Source organism: Vipera ursinii, assembly GCF_947247035.1.
Source record: "Vipera ursinii genome assembly, chromosome: 1".
Taxonomy (NCBI): domain Eukaryota; kingdom Metazoa; phylum Chordata; class Lepidosauria; order Squamata; family Viperidae; genus Vipera; species Vipera ursinii.
The window spans coordinates 84,805,547-84,830,839 of NC_139512.1; the positions used below are offsets into that span (position 1 = coordinate 84,805,547).

The 25,293-nt window shown below is 43.6% G+C and overlaps 1 protein-coding gene across 5 annotated transcripts in view; it reads left to right on the forward strand.

Moving 5' to 3' along the window:
* Positions 1–2,034: 2,034 nt before the first annotated feature.
* Positions 2,035–25,293, forward strand: part of SHANK2 (SH3 and multiple ankyrin repeat domains 2) — a 394,189-nt gene continuing 370,930 nt past the window's right edge. For 3 of the 5 annotated variants that reach the window (XM_083374122.1, XM_083374125.1, XM_083374126.1), the window contains exons 1-2: positions 2,035–2,220; positions 5,466–5,639. The gene's annotated coding sequence lies outside the window, so the exon portion shown is untranslated. Of the gene's footprint in view, positions 2,221–5,092; positions 5,640–25,293 lie in introns of those variants that run through there. The other 2 variants (XM_083374124.1, XM_083374123.1) reach the window with 2 other exon arrangements.

Here is a 25,293-nt window from a genome sequence, read left to right on the forward strand (position 1 = left end):
AGAAAGTAGGTGAATTCAAAGTTGAATTACATCACAGGAAACCATGCTGTTCTATTTTCATTAGCATCCCTAGATTTATGAGACAGAGTTTAGTCAGTCAGCTCCTTCTTGTCCGTTAGAAGGAACGGAGAAGCTATCAGGTGCTTTAAAAATTAAACATCTTTGCTAACCAACTCAGATGGAAAAATGTTTTTATTTTTTTGTGCATGAATGGATCAATGTTCAATTTCTCTTTTCATTTACTCCAGACAACACATGAAGGCAACCAACATTAGGAACAGAAGTGCTGTGGCTTGTTACAAACCAAATGTATTGTAACTGGTTCGTGGAGAATTTATTATTTAACGACTCACTTAGACTAATTTATTTATTGGATCCTGCATTTCAGTTAGGACCTCAAGGCCGAGCTTTTTTTTCATTCCCACCTCCCCACCAAACAGCCCAATGAAATAGGCCGGGGCTGAGCCGAGCTGATGGTCTCAACATCACTCTGCTTCTTGAAATACATTGTTGTAATAACCATAATTACTTTTCATAGTCAATGCTTTATGTGCATAGTGCAACGTCTACTTGATTATAAACAAAATAAAACCCAAATCAGGTTTCCATCTCAAGAAATTTACAATTTGAAAACTGAGTGGAGACTGAAAAAGAGAAATGCTGAAATTTGGATGGACTGAAATGCAAATTTATTTCTAGCTAGCTCTCTTTTCAGACAAATATTCCCACTACCAAATGTGTTGTTGTTGATGATGTTATCCATTCAGTCGTGTCCAACTCTTGGGGATTCTCTCCACATCTTCCAATCTTGCACTGCTTCCACCAAATGTTCCCCTATCGTTATTTTTTTTTAAAAAATAAGTAGTACGGGAGATGTTAGGAGCAAATATAAAGAAGAGGAATGAATCTATAAGACACCCGTATCTCTTTTATACAGTACTTGCGTGCGTTATTTGGAGATAGTGTAATGATTACTTCCCAAGGTAGGTAAGCCAAGGTCTGAACTCAGAGTGCTCTCTAGGAAGGAAACCAACGAGGCCAGCTGTTCTTTGTCAACTTCCTCTAATTGAGGAGGGAGTAAGCAAACGAGAAGCCTTGCCTCTTTTAACTATGCCTTGCCTCTTTTAACTATGATTCCTTTAAACAAAAAACAAAAAACCCATGGTTGTGCACTGCTTATGCCTGTATGAAGGAAGGCTGCCTTTTTCGTTCAGCTCAGAAAATTTGGCCCCTCGCAGCCCACACAGCTGAGTTAGGTTGCCGCGTCCCTCTCGGAGAGCGCCTTGCTTCCCTTCCTTCACCTGGGCCGAGTCGCTGGAAGTGAACCGTGAAGAGTCTTCCCCCCACCCTTCCCTCCCTCCCTCCCCGCCAGGCAGCAACAACAGCCAGGCACCGGTCGCCCGTTGTCACATTACATCCATTTGCAGCGTGTGCACGGGAGCGCAGCGCCCAGCCAGCCGGAGAAGGGACGCGCGCGCCCTCGTTCCCTCTTGCTCTCTCTCTCGCTCTCGAGCAGTTTTCCCCCCCCCTTCCTCCTCTCTCTCTCTCTCGCTCTCGAGCAGTTTCCCCCCCTTCCTCCTCTCTCTCGCTCTCGAGCAGTTTTCCCCCCTTCCTCCTCTCTCTCTCTCTCTCTCTCGAGCAGTTTTCCCCCTTCCTCCTCTCTCTCTCTCTCGCTCGCTCTCGAGCAGTTTTCCCCCCTTCCTCCTCTCTCTCTCTCTCGCTCGCTCTCGAGCAGTTTTCCCCCCTTCCTCCTCTCTCTCTCTCTCGCTCTCGAGCAGTTTTCCCCCCCTTCCTCCTCTCTCTCTCTCTCTCTCTCTCGCTCGCTCTCGAGCAGTTTTCCCCCCCTTCCTCCTCTCTCTCTCTCTCTCTCGCTCGCTCGCTCTCGAGCAGTTTTCCCCCCCTCCTCCTCTCTCTCTCTCCCCCCCCCCGCCCGGCTTTTCCCAACTCCGCAAGTTGGGAGGCGCGCCGCCGCTTCTCGCACCTGCTCCTTTCTTCCCCCCCCTTCCCCCTTCTCCGCCCAACTTTCCTAAGGTCGGCTTCTCCGAACATGGTGGTTGGTGGTGGTGGTGGATTTACAACCGCCGCGGCGAAGCGAGCAGCCGCGTCGGGGCTTCTTCTGGAGCTGAGGCGTGGGGAGCGGCGAAGGCGAAGCGCGTCTCCCAGGGCGTAAAGGGCGCCAAAAAAAAAAAAAGCCGCCCCGCCAACCCTGTCTCCGAAAAGGTAAGCGGCGGCTCCTTCTCGGCGTCGCTCGGTTTACGGGCTGCGCGGACGCGGGGAAAGGGGGAGAGGACTCGTTTCCTAGAACGGCGAGCTTGAAAGTTGTCTTTTTGGTGGTGAGGAGGGCGGGGGTTGTTGTTGTTGTTGGTGGTGGTAAGACGACTTGATTTTGACCCGGAGCCTGCGAGCGCGGACTGCGTTTGCTTGCCGGTTGGGCCGGCGGTGTGTTGAGGACGGCGTTGGGGCGCGGTGTGTGTGTGTTTGTTTCTGCCTTCCCAAAGTGGCCAATGATTCTGGGACAAGGTGGAAGAGCCAGCCTCGGGAATTGCATGGGGGGTGTGTGTGGGGGGAGAAACCGGCTGGTTACCGTTCTGTGTATCTGGTTCTCCCGGTCGCCGACCCTCCGGGACGGGGGGCTGTGGGGGGGATGAATTCCCCAAAACGAAAGACAACCACTTCGGGACTGCGGTGCGAAAGAGGCTTACCCGTCTTAAAGCGGCGCTTCTCCGTGCACCGGTTTCGTCGGCAGTGTCGTTCAAATTGGCCTGGTTCGGTTCCGAGTGTGCCCTGCCTTAGGGTTGGGAGTGCAGAGCGAATGCGTCTGATGCCAGAGAAGTCTGGTCGATTTCCATCAGCAAGATGGATGGGGTATTAGTGTTTATTGTTCCTTCCTCCGGGGACCTTAAAACTTGGCTCTTTGAGCTGTCTGGCTTAGACTGAGGGGGGTTTTTCGTTAGGTTTTTAAAGTTTTAATTTGGGGGCTTCAATTTAATGACTTGTTTTAAATTTGTTTTAACTTTTGTATTGTATGGTTTTAATTGCCCTGAGTCCTACCGGGAATAGGGCGGTATAGAAGTCAAAATAAATAAAAATTGTTTCGGCTTCAAGAGTTGGAATGTATAAAGCAGCGTTTCCCAACCTTAGGAACTTGAAGATGCGTGGACTTCAACTCCCAGAATTCCCCAGCCAGCTATGCTGGCTGGGGAATTCTGGGAGTTGAAGTCCACGCATCTTCAAGTTCCCAAGGTTGGGAAACGCTGGTATAAAGTACCTTAATGTACGACCGTTCTGCTAAGAATAATGAAAAGGCAATATGAACTATGTAATTTTCCCCACCTGAACAAATAGCCTGCCTTCAAAAGTCAGAAGTTAAACACCTTTCTCTACTTTACCTGTAAAGAGGGTTGAACTGCGTTTAAGGTAATGGGCAAAGAAAATTTCAGACAGATATAGATTTTATTAATATATGAATACAGCTTTCCCGAATATTAACAAAGGCTGAAAAATTTGACTGAGAGAACTCTCCTCCTCCCTTCGGGTGTTCTTGCTGGCTGCCTAAACCAGTTTTTAGTCATTTCCTCGTAGTTGGAAACAAGTAATTTACTGTATTTTGAAATAAGATAACAGTGTGGTAGGTCATATTAAAAGAAAAGGCTAATAAGTACATACCGGTAGCATGTCCATAGTAAAAAAAAATTCAACAGTAAGTGGCAATTCTGAAAGATGAGTTGTAATTCCATTTTTAAAGCTATCTGCTTTTTCAGCGTAAAACATTTAACTAACAAAGAACTGGGTATATTCTTCTCTTAGGTTGTGAGGAAGTGATTCCTGCTTGATCAGCTGTTCAAGGGACATAATTTCTGTTAAAATCTTATAAACTAGGAGGATACTCCCAATATGATTTCCACCAGTTTGTTAGCCACAGTGCTTTTTTTTTTGTATAAGAAAAAGGTGGCGGAACTCACACATGTCATACAACCTGCCTTGCCTACCCTACAAGGTTCCATCCAAAAAGGGTGCCGGAACTCTGTTCTGAGCGTTCTATGAGAAAAAAAGCCCTGGTTAGCCATATAGTAGTATTGTGCATTGTTAACGTTTGGTGACAAGTAGAAATTCCAGTGGAACAGAACATATGTAGCTCTGGAGCATGTCTATGAAGATTCTCAGTCATCCAGGTAGAGTTCTCTGGAAGTTGAGTCGTGGAACCTAGACTTCTTATATTTTGGGTTTGAAATGTTTTTGCTGCTTATCCAAGTTAGCTTCTTCAGTCTCAGGGAGATTCAGGAGTAAATAAACCCTGGAATCTTTGGTGCTTTCTGGCTTTGTTTGCTCGCAAATATTTTATTACCTAAATAGGAAACATCAGTGTGAGTGTGGAGTTTGTTCCCTACTTATATATAGTAAGTCAGTCAGTCAGTCAGTAAGTAGTATATACAGTATAGGGTGTAGGTCTATAAATATGTTGTATATAGTATGTTTAAATGTGTGTTATGTATGTGTACACTTTGAGAGCAAGCAACTAAATTTCATTTTTAATGTGTGCCATTGTGCCCACAGTAAAAAATGACAATAAAAGTTAGTTATCTCTTATCTTAACTTGTCCTGCTATTGTTAGTGGGGGTGCAGTTTTCTCCTTGGTAGTTCTTTGATTAGAGTACAGGTAGTCCTCAAGTTACAACAGTTCATTTACTGACTGTTTGAATTTACAGTGGCACTAAAAAAAGTGACTTATGGCCATTTTTTACACTCATGACCTTTGCAGTATCCCCATGGTCACATGATCTACATTCAGATGCTCGGCAACTGGTTCATATTTATGATGGTTGCATTGTTCCGGGGTCATGTGATCATCTTTTGCGAACTTCTAACAAGGTCAGTGGGGAAGCCAGATTCACTTAACAATCATGTTACTAACTTAACAACTGCAGTGATTCACTTTACAAATGTTTCAAGAAAAGTTGTAAAATGGGGCAAAACTCACTTAACAAATTTCTCACCAAGCAACATAAATTCTGGTCTCAATTGTGGTCTTAAGTCGAGGACTACCTGTATTGTTTTCTGTTTGTTTGGTATTAATCCCTGCTTATCTGAGTGTTGGCTCTGAAGAGGATGTGTTCTGGTCTTTTTGTTTTTTTTATAAGAGTTTTATCTCTCCCCCCCCCTTATTACATTATAAGTAAATCAATATAATATTCCTTCCTCCTTATTACATTATAACTAAATCAAGGCAGTATTATATATATAATACTCCTTCCTCCTGTTTTCCCCACAATAATCCTGTGAGGTGGGTGGGGCTAAGAAAAAGTGACTGGACTAGAACTCACAGTCTCCTGGTTTCTAGGCCAGCACTTTAACCACTGCACCAAACTGGTTTTTTTCCTTCTTTTTTATAGTCTTTTTCTTAGTGCTGTGTTAATGTGGTTTATCTGTGTGCTAATGGTTGATTTCAATTTTAATTTTGAATGTAGAAATTCAACAGCAGTTTTTGGAACAGAGCAGATGTTGTTGAAGAAGATTGCGCCTGATGAATTACTCTTTGTGACATATCAATCATTGAGGCACCTTGTCAAGAAAAGAAGGCTATGCTAAGCTATCTCGTTCTGTCTACACTAGATTGTAGAAAAGTGGTAACTTTTTCAGAGGTATGTAAGCATGAAGAAAAAGTCCTAAACAGTTTCTCTAGATAATTCTTGCCTTGGGGCAAGCACGGTATTTGTCACAGGTGAATGTTGGATTTGCCTGTTCAAACTATGGCAAACAAGCTGTTTTGCCACATGGAAGTATAATTTGGGAATTGATACGTATTCTTTGTATGTGTGCATCTTCATTCAGGTATACATAGTACAAAAAGACAAGAATAATTTTGCACAGTCCTTCAAGTTCTTTTTTTGCTTCAGTGCCTGGCCAGAGGCAATTCTCTGAAGAGTAAAACTTCTTGATATTTTCAGTTTACCATTAATTGCAAATATTAATACTGTTATTATTCTCATTAACCTGTAGCTAAATCCATATTTCAGACAACAGACATTTAAGCCCAAGTGAGGATGTTTCAATGATTACTTAGTAGGAACATGATGTACATCTTCCATAGTATCTATTCCATGGACAGCTCTTTCACATTCGTGTCGGAAGCATCAAGGCGCTTCTGGGTTGAAAGGATTATCCATTGTCCAGAGGAATGCCAGTTAGAAGCTCCTTTCATATCCCTATTAATGTGGCCACCAAATTGGTACCTATTTATCTACTCACGTTTGAATGCTTTTGAACTGCTAGGTTGGGCAGGAGCTGGGGCGAATGGTGGGAGCGCACCCCATCTCATAATTCCATTTATTCCATTTATATCCTGCCCTTCTCCGAAGACTCAGGGTGGCTTACAATCTAAGCACATAGCACTTGGGTCTTGAACACAGGCTTGCTGATTGTCGCCCCAGCATTCTAACCCCATGAGCCACTGCACTCCCTCATAGGCAGCTTGTCCATGATTAAACAAAATTGGAAATGATCTTTTTCATGATATTGATTATTGGCAACTTCTTTAATTACATAAAATTAATATGTATTTGACTGAAGATCATTTGAGTATTAATGATTCATAGTTCTGTTCTCAGTATCGTGCATTCCTAGGTATATATTGAAAGTTGGGCTCATGCTGAACTGAAAAGTCTGCCAAGGTTCAGTAAAAGAATTGTGAATCCTAATTAATTAGTAAATCTTTGACTTGGAGAGAGACTTATTGATAACCTCATTCACATGAGCTGCTACATAGAATGCTTTGCCACTTCCTTTTTCCAGGAACTATTTATCTTATCGTAAGATTTTTTGATGACTTTCAATCCAAATACTAACCAGGTGAATCCATAATTTTCTTTTTTCAGATCAGCCAAGGTTAGCTAAGTGCTGGTGCTATCATTTGAGCTTTGGTGTGAACTACTATGTGAATATTGAATGTTGCTAATATGTTAAAATAAGTTGTGTAACAATGGGATAAATCTTGATGCAGAAACCCTTAAACAGTTTAAAGCCTCCTAGTTCTTTTTTTGCCATCGAGCCGTACACATTTAAATTGTGCCTATTTCCTTTGATCAGTTTAGATTTGAAACTAGAGGAAAAGGCCTTTGGTAATATTGGCTGATTTCCTGGATAGAGAAGAGATACAGTTTCACCCCTTGTGCAACATATTGTCTTTTCTCCACCAAAACATGCTTACTAAGGGTGGAAAATTGATACACAAGTGTATATTATGTTTTGCTTGGAATAGGTTTGTAATACATTATTGAATCTGTACATTATTAGTCTTATGTAATACAAGTAACGACACAAATCTGTCACTTGTCTGCAAGTGAGAAAGGAAATTTAGTTATTTGGAGAACTTAATCCATCTCATATGGTATTTCCCAATGTTGTCCTTATATTTGATTCTCATACATTTCATCAAGGATTGTATAGCTCTAATAAAAATCAGACTGAAACAGTATATTCCATTTGTCAGCAGCAACAACAAAGTTAAGCTTTTCAAATGATAGGAGCGGTGTTAATAAAGAGATATTGAAAATCAGTGTGGGAAAACTTTCAAAATTACCAAGAAAAAAAAATCAAAAGAAGAGTATCTTTCCTAGAAAGGAAATACTATGAAATACAGAGAACATTGTAATCTTAAGATATTTCAATTGTATGTTTGTGCAGGTTTTTTTTATATATTTCATATAAGTCTATAGAGTCACTTTTGGCAAAATAGGCAGCATATAAGTTTGATAATATGATAAACCCCCATTGAATTCAATAAATCTCACTGGACACCAGGATTTCCCCATGAAATCTAAAATGGAATCATTGTAGCATGTTGTCAAGCCCTGCCGGCTTGCCAACCACCCGGGCCCCGACACCACTTCCACCGCTGTCCACACCGACACGGGGGAGCGATTCCACCCCCCTCCAGCCACCAGCCGTCTCCAGTGCTCACCTACTTACCGGGGCCGCAGCAGCCTGCTACCGGCCAGCAGATGCCCATGCTGGCCGTGCCGGGGCTCGGTGACCACGTGGCGCCGGAGCAACCGGCGTTGGGGCTGCCAGCCGCACCCACCCCCAGCCGGAAGAAGCGGTGCCGAGCTCCCGCTGATCAGCTGACAGGCACGGCCCCGCCCAACCAATGGGAGTGGCGCCGGGTCCCCACCAAGCAGATGATGGGCGCGGCCCCACCCACTCAACGAGAGCGGCGCCGAGTCCTCGCTGCACAGCTGACGGGCGCGCCCACAAACAAGCAGCTGACGGGCGCGCCCACAACCTACCGGCAAGAGCGGCTCCAGGCGCCCGCCAGTCAGCTGGTGGGCGCGCCTGCACTGGCCGAACTCCCGGTGCCCAGGCGGCCGGATCCGGAGCCGCGGGCTGCGCCTGTGCCCAGCCTCTGGAAACACCACCAGCCGTCCACCTACCGGCCGGCGGGCACATCACCGATGGAGCACCCTGTGAGCACTCAAACGCAGCCAGAGCCGGGACGAGTGAAGAACGATAGAGAAGCGGCTGGAAGGACTGACCTGCCGCAGGCAGCCACAGACGGGGGGGGGGTTAGCCATGCCTGAGCTGCCTCTCTCTCCGGCCGGGCGTTCGGGTGGGCTCAGGGGGGATAACACGGGTGCAATACCGGGACGGCCAGGGGGGCGTATGGAGGCGGAAGGACAGGACTTACCTGAGGAAGGGCCCGGCGGGTCGCAGCAATGCACGCAGTGGGTGGTGGGTGTGCAGGGTGATGGGTGGGGCCTTTATGGGAAAGTGGGCAGATGCCGGTTTGCTCTGAAGGGGTGGGGTTAGGGTGTAACTGCATGATAAAAGAGCGTTGAGGCTGGATGCCTCAACGCTGACTTTTCCATGGTTTGTTTTGTGTGTTGGAGAAATAAACCTTGTCACCGGTACCTTTGTTGTGTTCATGTTTCATCGCTGAGGACATCGTGACAGTAAGTCAGCGTTGACTTGGGTTTCCTTCTGCTGTTACCTACGCTCTGGGCATGGCAGAGGAACCACAGGGGCTTGCTTTGGCGGCCGACGGGGAAGGGGCTGTGGGGGCTACAGCTGCAGCACCGCCTGACTCAGTTGTGGCAGATGGGCCTCAACCGGTGGTGTGGCCAAAGACCAAGGGAGTTGTGTCCACGGCCGTTAGCAGCGGAGGCGGGGAGGAAGGGCCTCGGGCTCGGAGCGGGGAGTGGTGGTACAGTCCTGCACTGGTGCACTTGGACTTGGCCCATGGAAAGTCCCACTCAGGGGTCTTGGCAGCGGCCTGGAGAGAGCGGCGGCTGGTGGAGGAGGACGGCGAGGAGTGGAGTTACTCCACAGCTCCAGGAGCCTATACGTTGGACGTGTTGCGGGACCGTTTTGGGGAGTTTGGGTGTCAGGAACCCACGCCTTGGTCGCCTTTGGGTCCGAGCCGTGAGACGCGGCAGTGGTCGCTGCAGGGGCCAATGCCTGGCCAGACGGGCCAGTCCGCTTTTCATCTGGCAAGCCCGAGGTTCCGTGGCCCGCCATCACAGCCGACGGCTTCAGGGACCGCTCGAGCCGAACGACCACCCCCTGAGGCATTGGACCAGGCAGAGCCTGCCAGGTGGACAATGACGGCTGGGGCTCCCACCAGGCCATGGAGCGGGCAGTACCAGGCTCCAGGTACAAGGGGGCCCAGGCCCCAGGGGGGTCCTGGGGCCCGGGGTTGTTCTGGGGCCCTCCGCCCCTGCCGGTGACGTACGATGGTCACCCTGATTGGCTCGCCATGTTCCTGAGCCACACCATCCACCATCTAGACTAGTACGGTGCGGCCTACGCCTCCCAATGGGCCATGGTGGTGGCCATCACCGCGAGCCTGCAGGGAGAGGCCGCGGCGTGGGCGGCTGACCTGTACGGGGAGCACGCCCGGGAGCTGGCCGACGTTGGACTGTTCCTAGAAGCACTGCGTACGCAGCTCAAGGACGTGGCCCATACCCATAGGGCTGAGGCGGAGGTGGTGGGGCTGCGACAACAAGGCAGGCCTGCAGCGGAGTATGTCGGTGAGTTTCGCCGAGTGGCTCACAAGCTACGCTCCTGGCCGGAACGCCTGCTGGTGCACCACTTCCAGGCAGGGTTGGACGGGGCGCTACGTAGGGCGTGCGTGGTGTGCCCGAGCAACTGCTGGAGTGGTATTGTGTCACTGTTGGACTTGACGTTCGGCTGCGTGAGTGCAGGGGGAAGCTAGAGGGGGCAGTTGGGCCCCGCAGCATCCCTGATAAGCTGAAGGAGGAGGACCGGAAGACCGTGGCACCAGCGGCAAAACCACCTGTGCCACCCACAAGGCCAACCATAAGATGCTTCCGGTGTGACCAGCCGGGGCACCGTGTGGCCGATTGCCCCTTGCCGGCGCCCCTTGCGGCCGCAGCCACCCCCTCCGGCAAGGGAGCCACAGCGCGGAAGTCGGTGGAGCATTCGAGAGCTGCCCACCAGTTGGCGACCCTCATGATGACACCATCAACGGGGATGGAGACACCCGGGGCTAACGACCCAGAACCCTAAGAAAGCCAGGAGGAGGAGGAGGACCCCATGGTGAGTGACCCGTTGGTACCCTTCATGGTTCCGATTGTGCTCGTCAACCCACAGACGGGTCGGAGGGAGGCCTACCCAGCACTGATTGACTCAGGCAGTACCCGGTGCCTACTCAGTCAGACGGTGGTTACCCGGCTGGGACTGGAGGTGCGGCGACTACCAACCCCTCTCCGTTTTCAGCAGGTGGATGGGTCCCTTCTGGGGGGAGGCCCGGTAACCCATGTGACGAGCCCTATCCGTCTGGAGATGGGGACTCATTGGGAGATGATGCGGTTTCTTGTCGTTCCGTCCATGACAGAGGCGGTAATCCTGGGGCTGACGTGGCTCGACAAGTGGGGTCCCACGATATGGTGGGAAGGGGGGTGTCGACATCTGCAGTTGGGGACAGGGCCACAACCGCCACCGCATGCATATGTGGGTCCTTCTGGCCAGCCAGGGAGCGAGAAAGTCCAAGGGGCAGAAGGGGTGGTGGGAGCCCACTTTCCACAGGCATACGCCGACCTGGCTGAGGTGTTCGACGAGAGGGAGTGTGATGCCTTGCCTCCCCACCGAGCAACGGACTGCGCCATCGAGCTTGAGCCGGGTGTCAAGCTGCCAAAGCCGCGCATGTATGCCCTGACACCCCGTGAGATGCAGGAATTGCGGCGTTACATTGATAAAAACCTCGCAAGGGGATTCATCCAACCCGCCCGGTCCAAGATAGCGGCGCCGATACTGTTCAGAGAAAAGAAGGATGGCATGCTTCGACTGTGTGTCGACTTCCTTGGTGTCAACGTGGTCTGCGTGGAACACTTGTATCCGCTGCCCCTCATGAAGGACCTCCTGGCACACCTGTCGACGGGTCGCATCTTCACGAGATTGGATTTACGAGAGGCGTATTACCGGGTGAGGATCAGAGCTGGGGATGAATGGGAGACGGCGTTGAACTGTCCGTTGGGCAGCTTACAGTTCCGGGTTATGCCGTTCGGGCTCCAGGGAGCCCCAGCAGTCTTTATGCAACTGATAAACCAGGTGCTGGTTTACCTGGATGACATCCTGATCTATTCTAAGACCATGGAGGAGCACGTCACCCTTGTACGCCAGGTGCTACGGAAGCTGCTGGCCGCCCGTCTCTACGTGAAACTCATGAAATGTGAGTTTCACAAGACAAGGTTGGATTACCTGGGGTATCGGGTTTCGGCGAGTGGCATAGAGATGGACCCCCATAAGGTGGAGGCCGTGCAGCAGTGGCAAGCGCCGCGGATGCGACGACAGCTTCAAAGCTTCCTGGGGTTTGCGAACTTCTATCGTCAATTTATCCCGGGCTTTGCAGCGATAGCCCTGCCATTGATGGACCTGTTGCGTACGCGGCAGACCGGGGAGAAGCCATGTCCAGGGCTGAAGTTGGCGTGGACCACCACGTGCCAACAGGCGTTCGAGTCCCTGAAAGCCTTGTTCGCTAAGGAACCGGTGTTGGCGCACCCCAATCCGGACTTACCATACGTGGTCCAAGTCGACACCAGCGATGTCGCGCTAGGGGCTGTCTTATTGCAACGAAACGCGGAGGGCGCACTCCAACCGTGTGCCTACTCGTCCAAGAGGCTGTCCGCAGAGCATGCATGGGCAATTTGGGAAAAAGAGGCGTTCGCCGTGCGCACGGCCCTGGAGATGTGGCGTCATCTATTGGAGGGGGCCGCCCACCCCTTCGAGGTCTGGACGGATCATAAAAACCTAGAGGTCCTACAGTCACCAAGAAAGCTGGCACCCAAACACGTCAGGTGGGCTCCCTTTTTCCGGCGGTTTAACTTTGTTCTGAAATATGTGCCGGGGAGACGGAACTTTCTTGCCGACGCGCTCTCATGGCTTCCGCAGTTCAACACCAAATGGGAAGCAGTGGTGCAAGAGCTCATCCCGACAGGTGGATCTACGGCCGTGAACCAGGTGGTCTGCAGGGTGGGGGACGATCTGTCCCATGCCATGAGTGATGCTCTGGCTACGGACGCCTGGATGAAGGAGCACCCCGGCCTTCTCACCATGCGCGATGGCTTGGCCTGGCACGGGGATAGGGTGGGGGACAATCTGTCCAGCCGGAAGAAGCTGCGCCGAGCTCCCGCCGATCAGCTGACGGGCGCGGCCCTGCCCAACCAAAAGGAGCGGCGCCAGGTCCCCGCCAAGCAGCTGACGGGCGCGGCCCCACCCACTCAATGAGACCGGCGCCGAGTCCTTGCTGCACAGCTGATGGGCACGCCCACAACCGAGCAGCCAACGGGCGCACCCACAACCTACCGGCAAGAGCGGCTCCAGGTGCCCGCCAGTCAGCTGGTGGGCGCGCCTGCACTGGCCAAACTCCTGGTGCCCAGGCGGCCGGATCCAGAGCCGCGGGCTGTGCCTGCGCCCAGCCTCTGGAAACAGCGCCAGCTGTCCACCTACTGGCCGGCAGGCACATCACCGACGGAGCACCCTGTGAGCACTCAAACGCAGCCAGAGCCGGGACGAGTGAAGAACGATAGAGAAGCGGCCGGAAGGACTGACCTGCCGCAGGCAGCCACAGACGGGGGGGGGGGGTGGCCATGCCTGCGCTGCCTCTCTTTCCGGCCGGGCATTCGGGTGGGCTCGGGGATAACGTGGGTGCAGTACCGGGACGGCCAGGGGGGCGAATGGAGGTGGAAGGACAGGACTTACCTGAGGAAGGGCCAGGCGGGCCGCAGCAACGCGCGCAGTGGGTGGTGGGTGTGCAGGGTGATGGGTGGGGCCTTTATGGGGAAGTGGGTGGATGCCGGTTTGCTCTGAAGGGGTGGGGTTAGGGTGTAACTGCATGATAAAAGAGCATTGAGGCTGGATGCCTCAACGCTGACTTTTCCATGGTTTGTTTTGTGTGTTGGAGAAATAAACCTTGTCACCCGCACCTTTGTTGTGTTCGTGTTTCATCGCTGAGGACGTCGTGACACATGTGTAAAAACACCGTGAAAATTAATTCACATACTGCCCATGTTTTGGAAAATAGGAATTGTGTTATTGTTTTCAAATTTGAATCCCCCCAAACGGGAGAATCCAAACTGGGATTTTTGAGATGTTGCATCCATGATCTTGCAACCACATTTCAATCTCTGTGTTGCTTTTTCTTCAAAGTAAAGATAAGCCTGATCTTTAAAAAATGTACCTATCGGTAATACACAGTGTTGCCTGTGTATACTGATTTGATGGAACTAGATAAAAAGTAAGATCATGTACATTTCTTGATGCCCAATATTCCACTTGCTAATAAGCAAAGCCTTTGGAGATGTGCAAAATATCTCTCACAAATGTCATAGAGTTTGAGATGATAAAATGGGCTGCACAGCATGGGCTGTGTTAGAGGAAGTTATGTGTTTAATTAGCTCATCCATTACTTCATGTCATATAGAAATTGAACATAAAAAGATTGGAGTAGTACATTTCTTTGGAAGTACTAATTTTCTACTGTTTTGCATTACATGAAGAACCAATCAAAATGGATAACTATACCTGCAGTTTGTAGTGGATTCCCATAATCTATGTTGTATTTAAATTAGGAGATCTTATTCATGTATTATTGAATGTATCCGTCATCTTGTTTAGTTTACCAGTTTTGCATCCACTCTGGTTACTTGAAATGTTGTACAGTACTTAAATATGTATATGCATGCAGTATTCCATAGGCACGTTTCCCTTGCCTGTTGCAAAGGATTTGAACTAGTTGAAGCAGGACCTGAGCCTATGATTTATTACAAGCACGCCCCCTCCCCTTAAATTAAGATGAATTCAGTTGATTTGAAGGAGAAGATTAAGATTAAGGTAACCTTTATGCACTGGCACACATTAAAAATGAAATTCTGTTGCCTAATTTTAAAAGAAAGTATATATCTACTCATATATATACATAACACACCATATGTCAAGAAAAGGACATATTAAAGAAAACTCATCTTCCTTTCTTTTCATCCAGTCTAAATTTAATTGTTTCCTCTCTGCTGTTGTATGTTTCATTCTAGTGCCAAAGATAACATCCTACTTAGGTTTCCTCAATTTGCACTTTGCAGATATACAAGCCTACAGATCTCATAATTCTCAATTACTATGACCATGATTCGCCCAATATGACCAGGAAATGATAGTGAAACACAGCTGGATGGTGCCATATTGTTCTGCACTATTGTGTTGTTCCTTTCCCCCCCCCAGCGATTGTATTGAGAAGAATTTTGCAATTTTGCACCCTTCCCCACCATTTTCTCATTCCAGTCCTGTTTTTCTGTTGGCTTCAGGGTTTGAGTGATTGGCAGGGAAGGAGGAGGCTGGGTTACCAGATAACCTGGCTCAGGTTCATTATTCCACATTCACAGCTGGGAATCGGAGATCTGTCCCTGGAACATTTGTTCTTTATAAACAATTCCCTTTTATTTGTGTCATTTCTTCTTAGAACTGGTATATTGGGGACTTTTCTCTTTGAAACATGCCACAGGTAAGTTTTTACATAAAAGTTGGGATAATGAGGAAGAAGATAAAGGAACAGTGAGACCTTCCTTCCTGTCAACAAGTGTCTTTTAAGGGAGGGTCAAAAGAATTACACAAGCAGAACCAATGTGATCTTCTCATCTGCTGTTCTGCTAAAAGATTTTAATTTTGTTTTAAGGTGTAGGAATGTCAGATAATATATGTGTCCGTAGCCATTTTTCAGATCAAAAAGTCCTTTTGAAAGTTTTGAACAAATGCCTAATTCTTTTCAAGAAAATTCTTCAACAAAACAACCATAGGACTGTTTTCAGAATAAAGGGCAGCTAGATTCCTACCAAGTATTTTAGTAGAAGAAAAAAGAACTTTTTCCCATTTTGACTTTGCTGGCTTCCTATACATACTGTATTCACCATATTCACCAGGCAGAATCAAGCTAAGGGGTTTTGCCTCCCCCCCCCTCAAAATCAAATGCATATGTATTTGGTGCATGTTAATTTAAAATTCCAACTTTATTGGCTTAATCTCACTTTCAGTTGTGCATAAAGTACAATGAAGTAGTAGCTGATTTTATTTAGGGTCAATTTCTAATCAGTTAAAATGGCGATTTTTGTTAAAAATGAATATAACTAGTTAATCATGTAGAAAAATTGAGACTCAATTTACACATTTGCCTTGTATCTGTTGAGTTTATCTTCATTAAAGCCAAGAGGGTATATTGATTACTGACTACTCTCAAATTACTTCAGTATCTGATCAGATTACTGGTTTCACCTTGTTATAAATCTTAGCAATCATCTAAGTTTAAAAATGTTCTCTCATGGCAATAATGTAAGGAGATGGGGAAAATGTTGCATCTAATTCCAGGGTTCAGGTTCCAGGTTTCCCAATAATTCAGAACAGCTGCAAAAAATAGTGATGAAAATGATCAAAGAACAAAGTACTAAGAAGAGAAGTTGAGGGAATTTGATACACTGTATTCTGAGGAAAAGCTAGTTTGGTGTTGTGATTAAGGCAAAAGGCTAGAAACTGGGAGATTGTGAGTTCTAGTCCAGCCTTAGGCACAAAGACAGCTGGGTGTCCTTGGGCCAGTCACTCAAGAAAGCCTTAGAAACGAGGAAACAATGGCAAACTACTTCTGAAAAAACCTTGCCTAGAAAACTACAGGGACCTATGCAAGCAGTCAGAGGATTCTACTCAAAGGACTCAAGTCTTTATTTATAAATAAATTCCGAAAACATTGATAAAGTTATTTGAAGGAATACTATATGGAAATTGGCTCAGCTTATTCTATATTATCCTAAAGTGTAGGACCTGTGTGATAAGCTACAAGAAACAGATTATGGTTCAATGTTAGGAAATATTTTCTAATAATAAGAGCTAATTGACAGTTAAACCAATTACCCAGAGAAGTGGGTTCTGTTTCACTGAATGATTTCAAGCTGAGCCTAGATCAGGGGTAGGCAACCTTGGCTCTTTTATGACTCATGGACTTCAGCTTCCAGAATTCCTGAGCACAGCTGGCTCAGGAATTCTGGGAGTTGAAGTCCACAAGTCATAAAAGAGCCAAGGTTGCCTAACCCTGGCCTAGATGAATATTCATCCTGGATGCTTTAATTTGGATTCCTTTTTTGAGCAACACTGTTTTTTTCTGCTGCTGAGTGTGCTCTTCTGCACTATGTTTCTATAAGCAAACAAACCAAAGGAAGAATACGTGTATTCTTATAGTACAGGTTGTTGTTAGCTGCGAAGTCTTGTCCGACCCATCGTGACCCTCTGGACACCGTTCCTCCAGGCCTTCCTGTCCTCTACCATCTTCTGGAGTCCATTTAAGCTCACGCCTACTGCTTCAGTGACTCCATCCAGCCACCTCATTCTCTGTCATCCCTTTCTTCTATTGCCCTCAACCTTTCCCAGCATTAGGCTCTTCTCCAATGAGTCCTTCTTTCTCATTAGGTGCCCAAAGTATTTGAGATTTAGCTTCAGGATCTGGCCTTCTTAAGAGCAGTCAGGGTTGATCTCCTCTAGGACTGACCGGTTTGATCGCCTTGCAGTCCAAGGGACTCGCAGGAGTCTTCTCCAGCACCAGAGTTCAAAGGCCTCAATTCTTTGGTGCTCAGCCTTTCTTATGGTCCAGCTTTCACTGCCATACATTGCAACTGGGAAGACCATAGCCTTGACTATACGCACTTTTGTTGACAGGGTGATGTCTCTGCTTTTTAGTGTGCTGTCTAGATTTGCCATGGCTTTCCTCCCCAGGAGCAAGCGTCTTTTAATTTCTTGGCTGCAGTCCCCGTCTGCGGTGATCTTGGAGCCCAGGAAAATAAATAAATAGTACAGGTACTCCTTGTCTTATAACAGTTCATTTAGTGACTGTTCAAAGTTATAATGGCACTGGTAAAAATAACTTATGAATGTTTTTCACACGACCTTTCCAGCATCCCCATGGTCACGTGATCAAATTTAGATGTTTGGCAACTGGTTCATACTTTTGATGGTTGCGGTGCCCCAAGGACATGTGATCATCTTTTGTGACCTTCTGACAAGCAAAATCAATGGGGAAGCCAGATTCACTTAACAACCGTGTTACTAACTTAACAACTGCAGTGATTCACTTAACAAGTGTGGCAACAAAGGTCGTAAAATGGGGCAAAATCCACGTAACAAATGTCTCAGCAACAGAAATTTTGGGCTCAATCGAGGACTACGACTACCTGTACTATATCTGAACCAGTACATTAAAGGGCAATAAATATATGTTAGGTTACAGTGAATTGAATAATAGTGCACTTAAATAATTTTACTTACTACTTTTTAAAGATAATTTTATTGAAAGTTTTAAGAAAACGAGTAAAAATTAGGATAAACTAAAAACTAAGGAAGGAAGAAACAAAGGAAAGTTAAAGTGCAGAAAGAAAAAAAAGTATAATAAAATAGAAAAGAAAGAAAAAAGATAAAGCAGCTTTTCTGATCTTTATGGCAGTTATAAGTAGAACTGCAGATTTATTTATCTGTAAGGTTACATCGTAGCTCTTTTCTTTCTAACTTTTTTAGTCATAGGTCATAAACTCATTTTTTTTCTGTCTTATGCAAAAAGTCCAGTAAGGGTTTCCAGTTACAAAGATAATAGCTTTCCTTTAATCAAACATCACCTCAAGTTCCATTATCTTCATTATATTGGTTCAAGCATTCCTCCACTGTAGATATTACCAATTCTATCTCTTGTATGTACAAATAATTTTGCTGTAGTTATTATGCTGAAAAATAAAATTCTGTGACTCTTCCATTTATCCATCAGTCCCCAGTTCTAGTTTCAGTTATACATTAATCTTTAAAATTTAAATGCAAAATCATCTAGCTTTTTTTGCACATCTATAAAGCATAGTAAAATGTCTCTTTTTGTTCACATTTCTATTGATTAAAGTATCTTTTATATTCTAGATAATTTTCTGATATTTTATATCAACAGTACATCATTTTATAAAAATTCTCTTTAAGATTATTTTACTTTCAATGTTTATTAATATTGCATTCAGAAATTTGATATTTTTCTATCAGCTATTATCTGTACTTGAAAGATTATAAAATAGAAAGCAGTTATGAAAACATTCAAAGCAAACTCTCTTTATCAAAAAGTATTAAAATTTACATAGTTTAACAGTTAATTGCTGCATTCTTTAATTTTGTGCTTAAGGATGTACATCCCAGTTCTCTATATTGCTAATAATTAAAGATTGATATGGCTTATACAGTATAATGAAAACATGTAAATATATTTTAATTTATCCAAAGGACAGCGTAAGAAATTCTATGTTCCATGTTCACAAAAAAATAAAAAAAAATTACTTCTCAAAATGGCATATACCCAATAATAACTTTTGATTGAAAAAAATGTTGAAATGCATTTTACAATATGGCATGACCATCTTTTTTTTTTTTTAAAGAAAAAAAGTGTTTCCACAGCATATCAAAATTCTTGGGCACAGCTGTGTTTTTTGGATCTCAGTTGTTATTGACTTACGCTATGTTTAATTTTTTACCAGGTCTAAGAGAGTTATATGGTAACTCATTAAAAAAAGTCATATGCAATTTCAGTAATAGTTTTGGTTCTGTGAATGCTCTTGAGAGGTAATGGCTTATATAATTTTTATCATTTCTTTATTCTAACTAAATAACGGTGTTATTCTTATCAAATAACAGAGAGCCCTTCAGAAATTCTTATGGTGTGGATTGCCACTTAAAAGTTTCAAATGCGTACAATGTTTAAACTAATATATTGGAATAGCTATAGCTGGATGGCCAGAAAATTGTATCGGTGCAAGAGAAGGTGAAAGTAGAAATGAATATGTTAAGACATGCATAAATATAAAAAGATACTATAGACTCTAGAGTCTTATTATATACATAAATTAAAGTTGCCATTTAAAATATATTCTTTATAAGGCATTCTCAAGCCAATTTAAACTTGTCTCAGTGGTCACAGAAGGTTTTTATTTCTATTACTTCAAATATATGCAGTAGAATTTAGTTTGTTCTCTGTCCCAAAATACTTCTGACAAACCTAATTCAAGATAATATGATGATTCAGAAGCACCTAGGGGATTTTGCAGGTAGACTTAATGGACTTGTTTTTAAACCACATGGAAGAAAACATTAGGAAGTCAGCTTTTGACTTCTTAGGATAAACTGACCAACTGGAGTAAAACTACATTTTGCTTGTAGTTCCATATATAAACATCTTCTTTGTGGCTTCCACCATCCCACCGGTTTTTTTTAAAGCATCCTAGTCATTACGTAAGTAGAAAATCCAACAAAAGGAAAGGTTGTTTTAATCTTTTTTCTCTTTCTTATTCAAAATGATCCTCTCCCCCTCGTATCTCTAACCTTGTCTCTTCTGGAAGGCTGAAATACACACCGCTCTTGTCTGTCTTCTTGCAGGTGTAACCCCTCGATGGAACACAGGTTGAAAAAATGTACTGTTTCAGAAATCATTTGCTAAACATGACCCTGTCAGAAAAAGCCCTCTAGCATTTTAAATTTTTATCTTGGAAAACAGTAAGACTGCCCCATTTCTTTGCATTCATGTTTTGCAGATTTCATTGCTTTTGCAGGAAAGTAATTTATTTTGCTATGCATTCTACAGTAAAATAAAAATTAAGACATTTTCACCAACTCTTTATGGCATAACCTGCAAAACATCTGGCTGCTGAAAAGAACCATCATATTGTGAAACCCAGCAGTCACAAATGAGCAAGATGACTAAGAGTTAAATGAAGCATTTTAACAATAGGAGAAATTGGGTCAGATAATGAGTCTTCTTCTATTAGACTCCCAGAGGTAGAAAAGTGGGTTGACTATTGAATGACAGTAGCCTCAATTCAACTACCATATTGTCTGCAATCATGTAAAATAATTATGGTATCAGTGACAAGAGAAAACCTTGAATCTTTAATACAGAAACAAAAGGGAGTTAGCCAATACTGAATTATTAATATCTATTCTAAAAGACATTTGCTTGGTGCTACCTTCTCCTTCATGGTACTTGTATGGGGATGTGTGAAAAATATAATTTCTAGGTTAAGTGCCATGTGCATTGGCACACCTGACTATTCAGAAGTTTCACACTGGTTTATTAACTGACACAGACTCTTAGTAGCCATGATCATAATAAAAATGAACACAGGAGTTGTCTGTTTGTATGGAAACCTACAATAAGGACTTCAGCTGAAATTGGACCATTGAGAACAATTTTAATTAAAATGTGAATGTGAAGGAAATAATATATATTAGTGCTTAATGCAGGAGGGGCATTTTCTGGGGCGATAAAGTAGTTAGAAAAAGAAAACACTTGGCTATTTTGAAAATGGAATATTACTTTAGATACAAATAATTTCACTTGATGAGTTAACAACTAATTAGTATGGACTTCGGGCTAATTAGTATGATTTTGCCTTTCCGGCTGAGTTCTCCTACTTGAAATGGCTTCTATGTTAAGTTAATAATGAAGATTGCTCTAATTTTGCTGTGGTACAGTTCAAGGCAGGTAGGATAGAGACTTGAATGAACTGATAATTCTCTGAAGTAACAAAAAGAAAGTTTTTAGCTCAGCCTTAATTTGTACTGCAAAATGAGAACTCCTGGAGTCATCCAGAGTAGATTTATTTCTATGTGTGGAAAGGCTTGGAGTACTACTGAGTTTGGTACTTAAATTCCTAGCCTCATAATCCTTTAATGCATCATATATAAATGCATTTTGCAATCAGGCACCTTTGTGCCAATCATTGTTCAGTTTTACCTCCATCCTAGCTATGTTCAGGCCGAATTTATGCTTTTTCAGAGTATGGAAGTGGGTGGGTTTGTAAATGACATCTTTTGCACTTGGCTCAATTTTTGGTTCTCTAGTAGAACCAAAATCCTGAAAATCTGTATCTCTGGCATAAACGGTATGACTGAAGTTTCCTTTCAAATCCTGAATAATGGCAAATTTAATGATTAAAGGAAACTGGAGAATTCAGGTTAATATTTGGCTAGGAGTGATAACAAACCTCCCCATTGTAGTGACGGTAGGGCAGTTAGATATTACTGTACTACTTTCTAAAACAAGAACTTCAGAGGTTAATCTAGCATTTGGCTCTCACATCAGAGTTTGTTGGTGAAAATTACTCAAACTTCTCTACTTTCTAAGAGAACCTCTTTATTGCCTATTCAAATGTGATCTTTGAGGATATACTGAAGTTTCCAGACGATTAAATTGTGTTGGAAAAAGTTATTCAGCCTTATACTTGTTTGGCTGATTGGCTGTGTAAATATTCTGGTGTGTTTCACTAGGGAGCACTGGATGAATCAAATCCCAAATCATTCTGATAAAACTAATGAAGTGCATACTTTTCTAGACAAGTCATTCTTAGAAATCACAATCTGATTGGACCATCTGAACCCAAAATAAGTTGTAAGGACAAAATGTTGCATATTTATTTAGCAAAGGTTTTTGGGTATACCTTAAAGTATTTGTCTCAATATATCTGGATAAATCCTGTCACCTAAAGTTTTTAAATGAGTTATTCAGTTGAAGCTGTTCAGTAGCTTCCTAATTATTAAGAAAGTTGGGTTTTTTACTCCAAAGGCTGAAGTGGGGAAGAAGTAAAAAAATGCTTTTCAAGCTGGCCTCTGTATCCATGATTAAGACAAGCAGTTGTAGATCATATAGACCATGTTGCCAGGAAAGATTTTAGCATTCTCTCCTTCGATATCTTGGTCAGATATGAATTGTTTTGAGATACATACTGAATAACAGACCGATTCAGAATGGGAGTATATCACACCATAAAGGCACAAGTTATTTCTGCAAGAATGAATGTGACTTTGGTTCTTAGAGATTAGTATTAGAAAACTCAATTCATAAATGGAAAAAAAATCACTCAAAAGGTGTGTAGAAGCAGAGGAATGTTCTTTTAACACTTACCTGCCTCAAGCATCCATGCTTCTAAAAATATTGACTAACATAATTGGTTAATATTCACTTGTTAATTAATTTAATGTTCATTAGAAGTTAATGGTTTTTCTAAAGGGATGAAAAACATTTCTTTTTTGAGGGGGTGGATGTCTAGTTTTTTTTTCTTAATTCTAATTATTGCTCTGATCTAGTGATCATGTAGATCCTTGTAGCCCACATATGATACTGTCTATATATGAGATAGTGACCTTAATTAAATATATGCATACACACCCATCATGTTATTCCCTTTTGGGATAAGCAATATTGTGCAGAATGCAGAAAAAACAGGAAATAATAATAATAATAATAATAATAATAATAATAATAATAATAATAATAATAATAATAATAATAATAATAATTTTATTTGTATACCGCCCTTCTCCCGGAGGACTCAGGGCGGTGAACAGGGCAAACATATAAAAGTACAAGAATACAAAAATTAAAAGAGATTAAACAGGGTGCCCGAAAGCTTACAACAGTAAGTTAAAATACATTAAAACAATTATAAAACTCAAACCCATCACCCATCAGGCCAGGCCGGCTTGTTCGAACAAGTAGGTCTTCAGATCGCGTTGGAAGGAGTGGAGGTCGGGCGCCAAAGAAATTAAAAGTCTGAAAAATGTGTGTGTGTGCAAACATACATAAAACTAGTTTACATCCCGTCTTTTCAAACCATCTTTACTTCCTCAAAGTTCATATGCAGCATCATATATTGTCTTCATATTCTCATATGTTTTGAGGACCCCATCAATTTTATCAACCACAACCTGGAAGGATACCTTGTTTCCCACAGTGGATGAATGGCTGCAAAAGTTGATGGAGTTTGCAGAGATGGCTAAATTGACTGTTTTGATTAAAGAAAAAAACACAGATAATTTCATTTCTACTTGGAAATTGCTTTTGGACTTTGTGCTTGCTGTGGTAAAAATGTAACTTTGGATTTGCTGATTATATTATTATAAAATGTTGAGGTTTTATGTTATGACTTTATTCTATTGTACCAAAAGGAATTGGAAGTCCACCTTTTTTTCCTTTTCCCCTTTGCTCTGCATGTTTTTCTCTCCCCCTTTTCCTTCCTTATCTTTCCATTATCTTCATTTTTCTTTATATGTCTTGTATTTTATATTTTGATAAACCAATAAAATTGTGGCATATCAACCACATCTTGCTTAGCCTTTTTCTTGCTCTGGATTCCAGCTGCTATCGCTCAGTAAGGGGTCAGTACGTAATACAACTTCCCTTGTCCACAGCTTAATCATGGATGGTAATGCTGCTGTGACCTGCATCACTGAACTGTGTTGGCAAGGAAGGGAGAGTTCACCTCTTAGAAATGTGCCCTCCGAGGTTTGGAATATGGCACCAAGTGCAACTTCAAAGCAGAAGTGGGCTTTGTTTTTTGTGATTTTGAGTGGCCACTAGGGGCTCTGCCTTAGACATTGCTGGATATTAGTCCCTTTTTGTGTGGTTGGACCATTGGGATCAGTGGAGATTGCTGCTCACTTACCTTCCTCCTTGCAGTGTAGCAGCATCCCTGCCTATTCTAGATTCTGTGCCTGGGCTAGCAATGGAGTTTATGGTTTTTGGAGACTTCAATCTGTCTTCTCTAGGTAGTCAGGTTAACTTTAGAGGGTCAGAGTTAGTACAGGAATGTATGGCCACCATGGAGCTGGTCTAACTTATTCACGACCTTACTTGCACAGCATGTTGTACATTAAATCTGGTTTTTAATCTGAGTAGTGGTGCCATGATTTGAATTTGGGAGACATTAACATCAATCCCCTTCAATGGACAGCCCACTCTTTCATAGTCCTAGGGTTCTCCCTTGCCCAGCGTAGATGATATTTCATGCCTGAGTCTGGACAGAGTGACACTGTCCCTGGCTGAGATGGTATGCAGTTTGGGGATTGTTCTAGATTCACAGTTCCTTTTCACAGCCATGGCTAGGGGATCTTTGCACAGATTTCATTTGCTGTGCCAATTGCGCTCTTTCCTGTACTGGGATTATGTGTAGTCCTCCTTTTAATGATTTGGCTAGGTAGGTAGATGTGCAGTGAGGAGGCAGAAATCTTGCTTATTGTATCATTCCTCTCATTTCAGACAGTAATAGCTACAATAGTCTCCATGTGTAAAGTTCCACACAAAATGATCACTTTCTGCATAAGCTGAATTCTATGTATGGATTCCTGCTGAGGCTTACATTTGATGTATTTGTGGTTATACAACTTGGTTGTCCACATTACACATATTTGGCTAAATAGCTGCAGAATGGTAGAGAATTAGGATTTTTTATCACAAAGGAAAATTCATGAAACATAGAATTATTAATTCTCCTGTAAATGGACCCCCCCTAGTATTTGCTAGTTGTGGGTCTGATCCAGCATGGAAATTATGGTTTCCATGATTATGATTTGAATAATTCTCACCTTTGGCATAGGTCTAATCACTTGCTCTCCTACCATACACATACAGTATAAGATTGTATTGCAGAATATTCACTTTGTTAGTGAATAAACCAGAGAACGTTGTCCTTTAACTATTATTTATTTGAAGAGAAAAAGTATGAAAAAATGGTTTCTAAAACCTCAGCGTGTTTTTGCTCCTTCTGTTTTTTTAAAAAAAATAGTTTAATTTTGAATGTGGCACATAGTTTAGTTAATATCAGCATATGTGCTATTTAATTTGTCATTCATCAGTGTAAAATTAAAGAAAGCATTTCTATGGTGACTTTTGGGGGCTCAAGTGTCAAATACTCATCTTTGATCTGTGCAGGTCTATTAAAAACAGCAGAACAATGTATA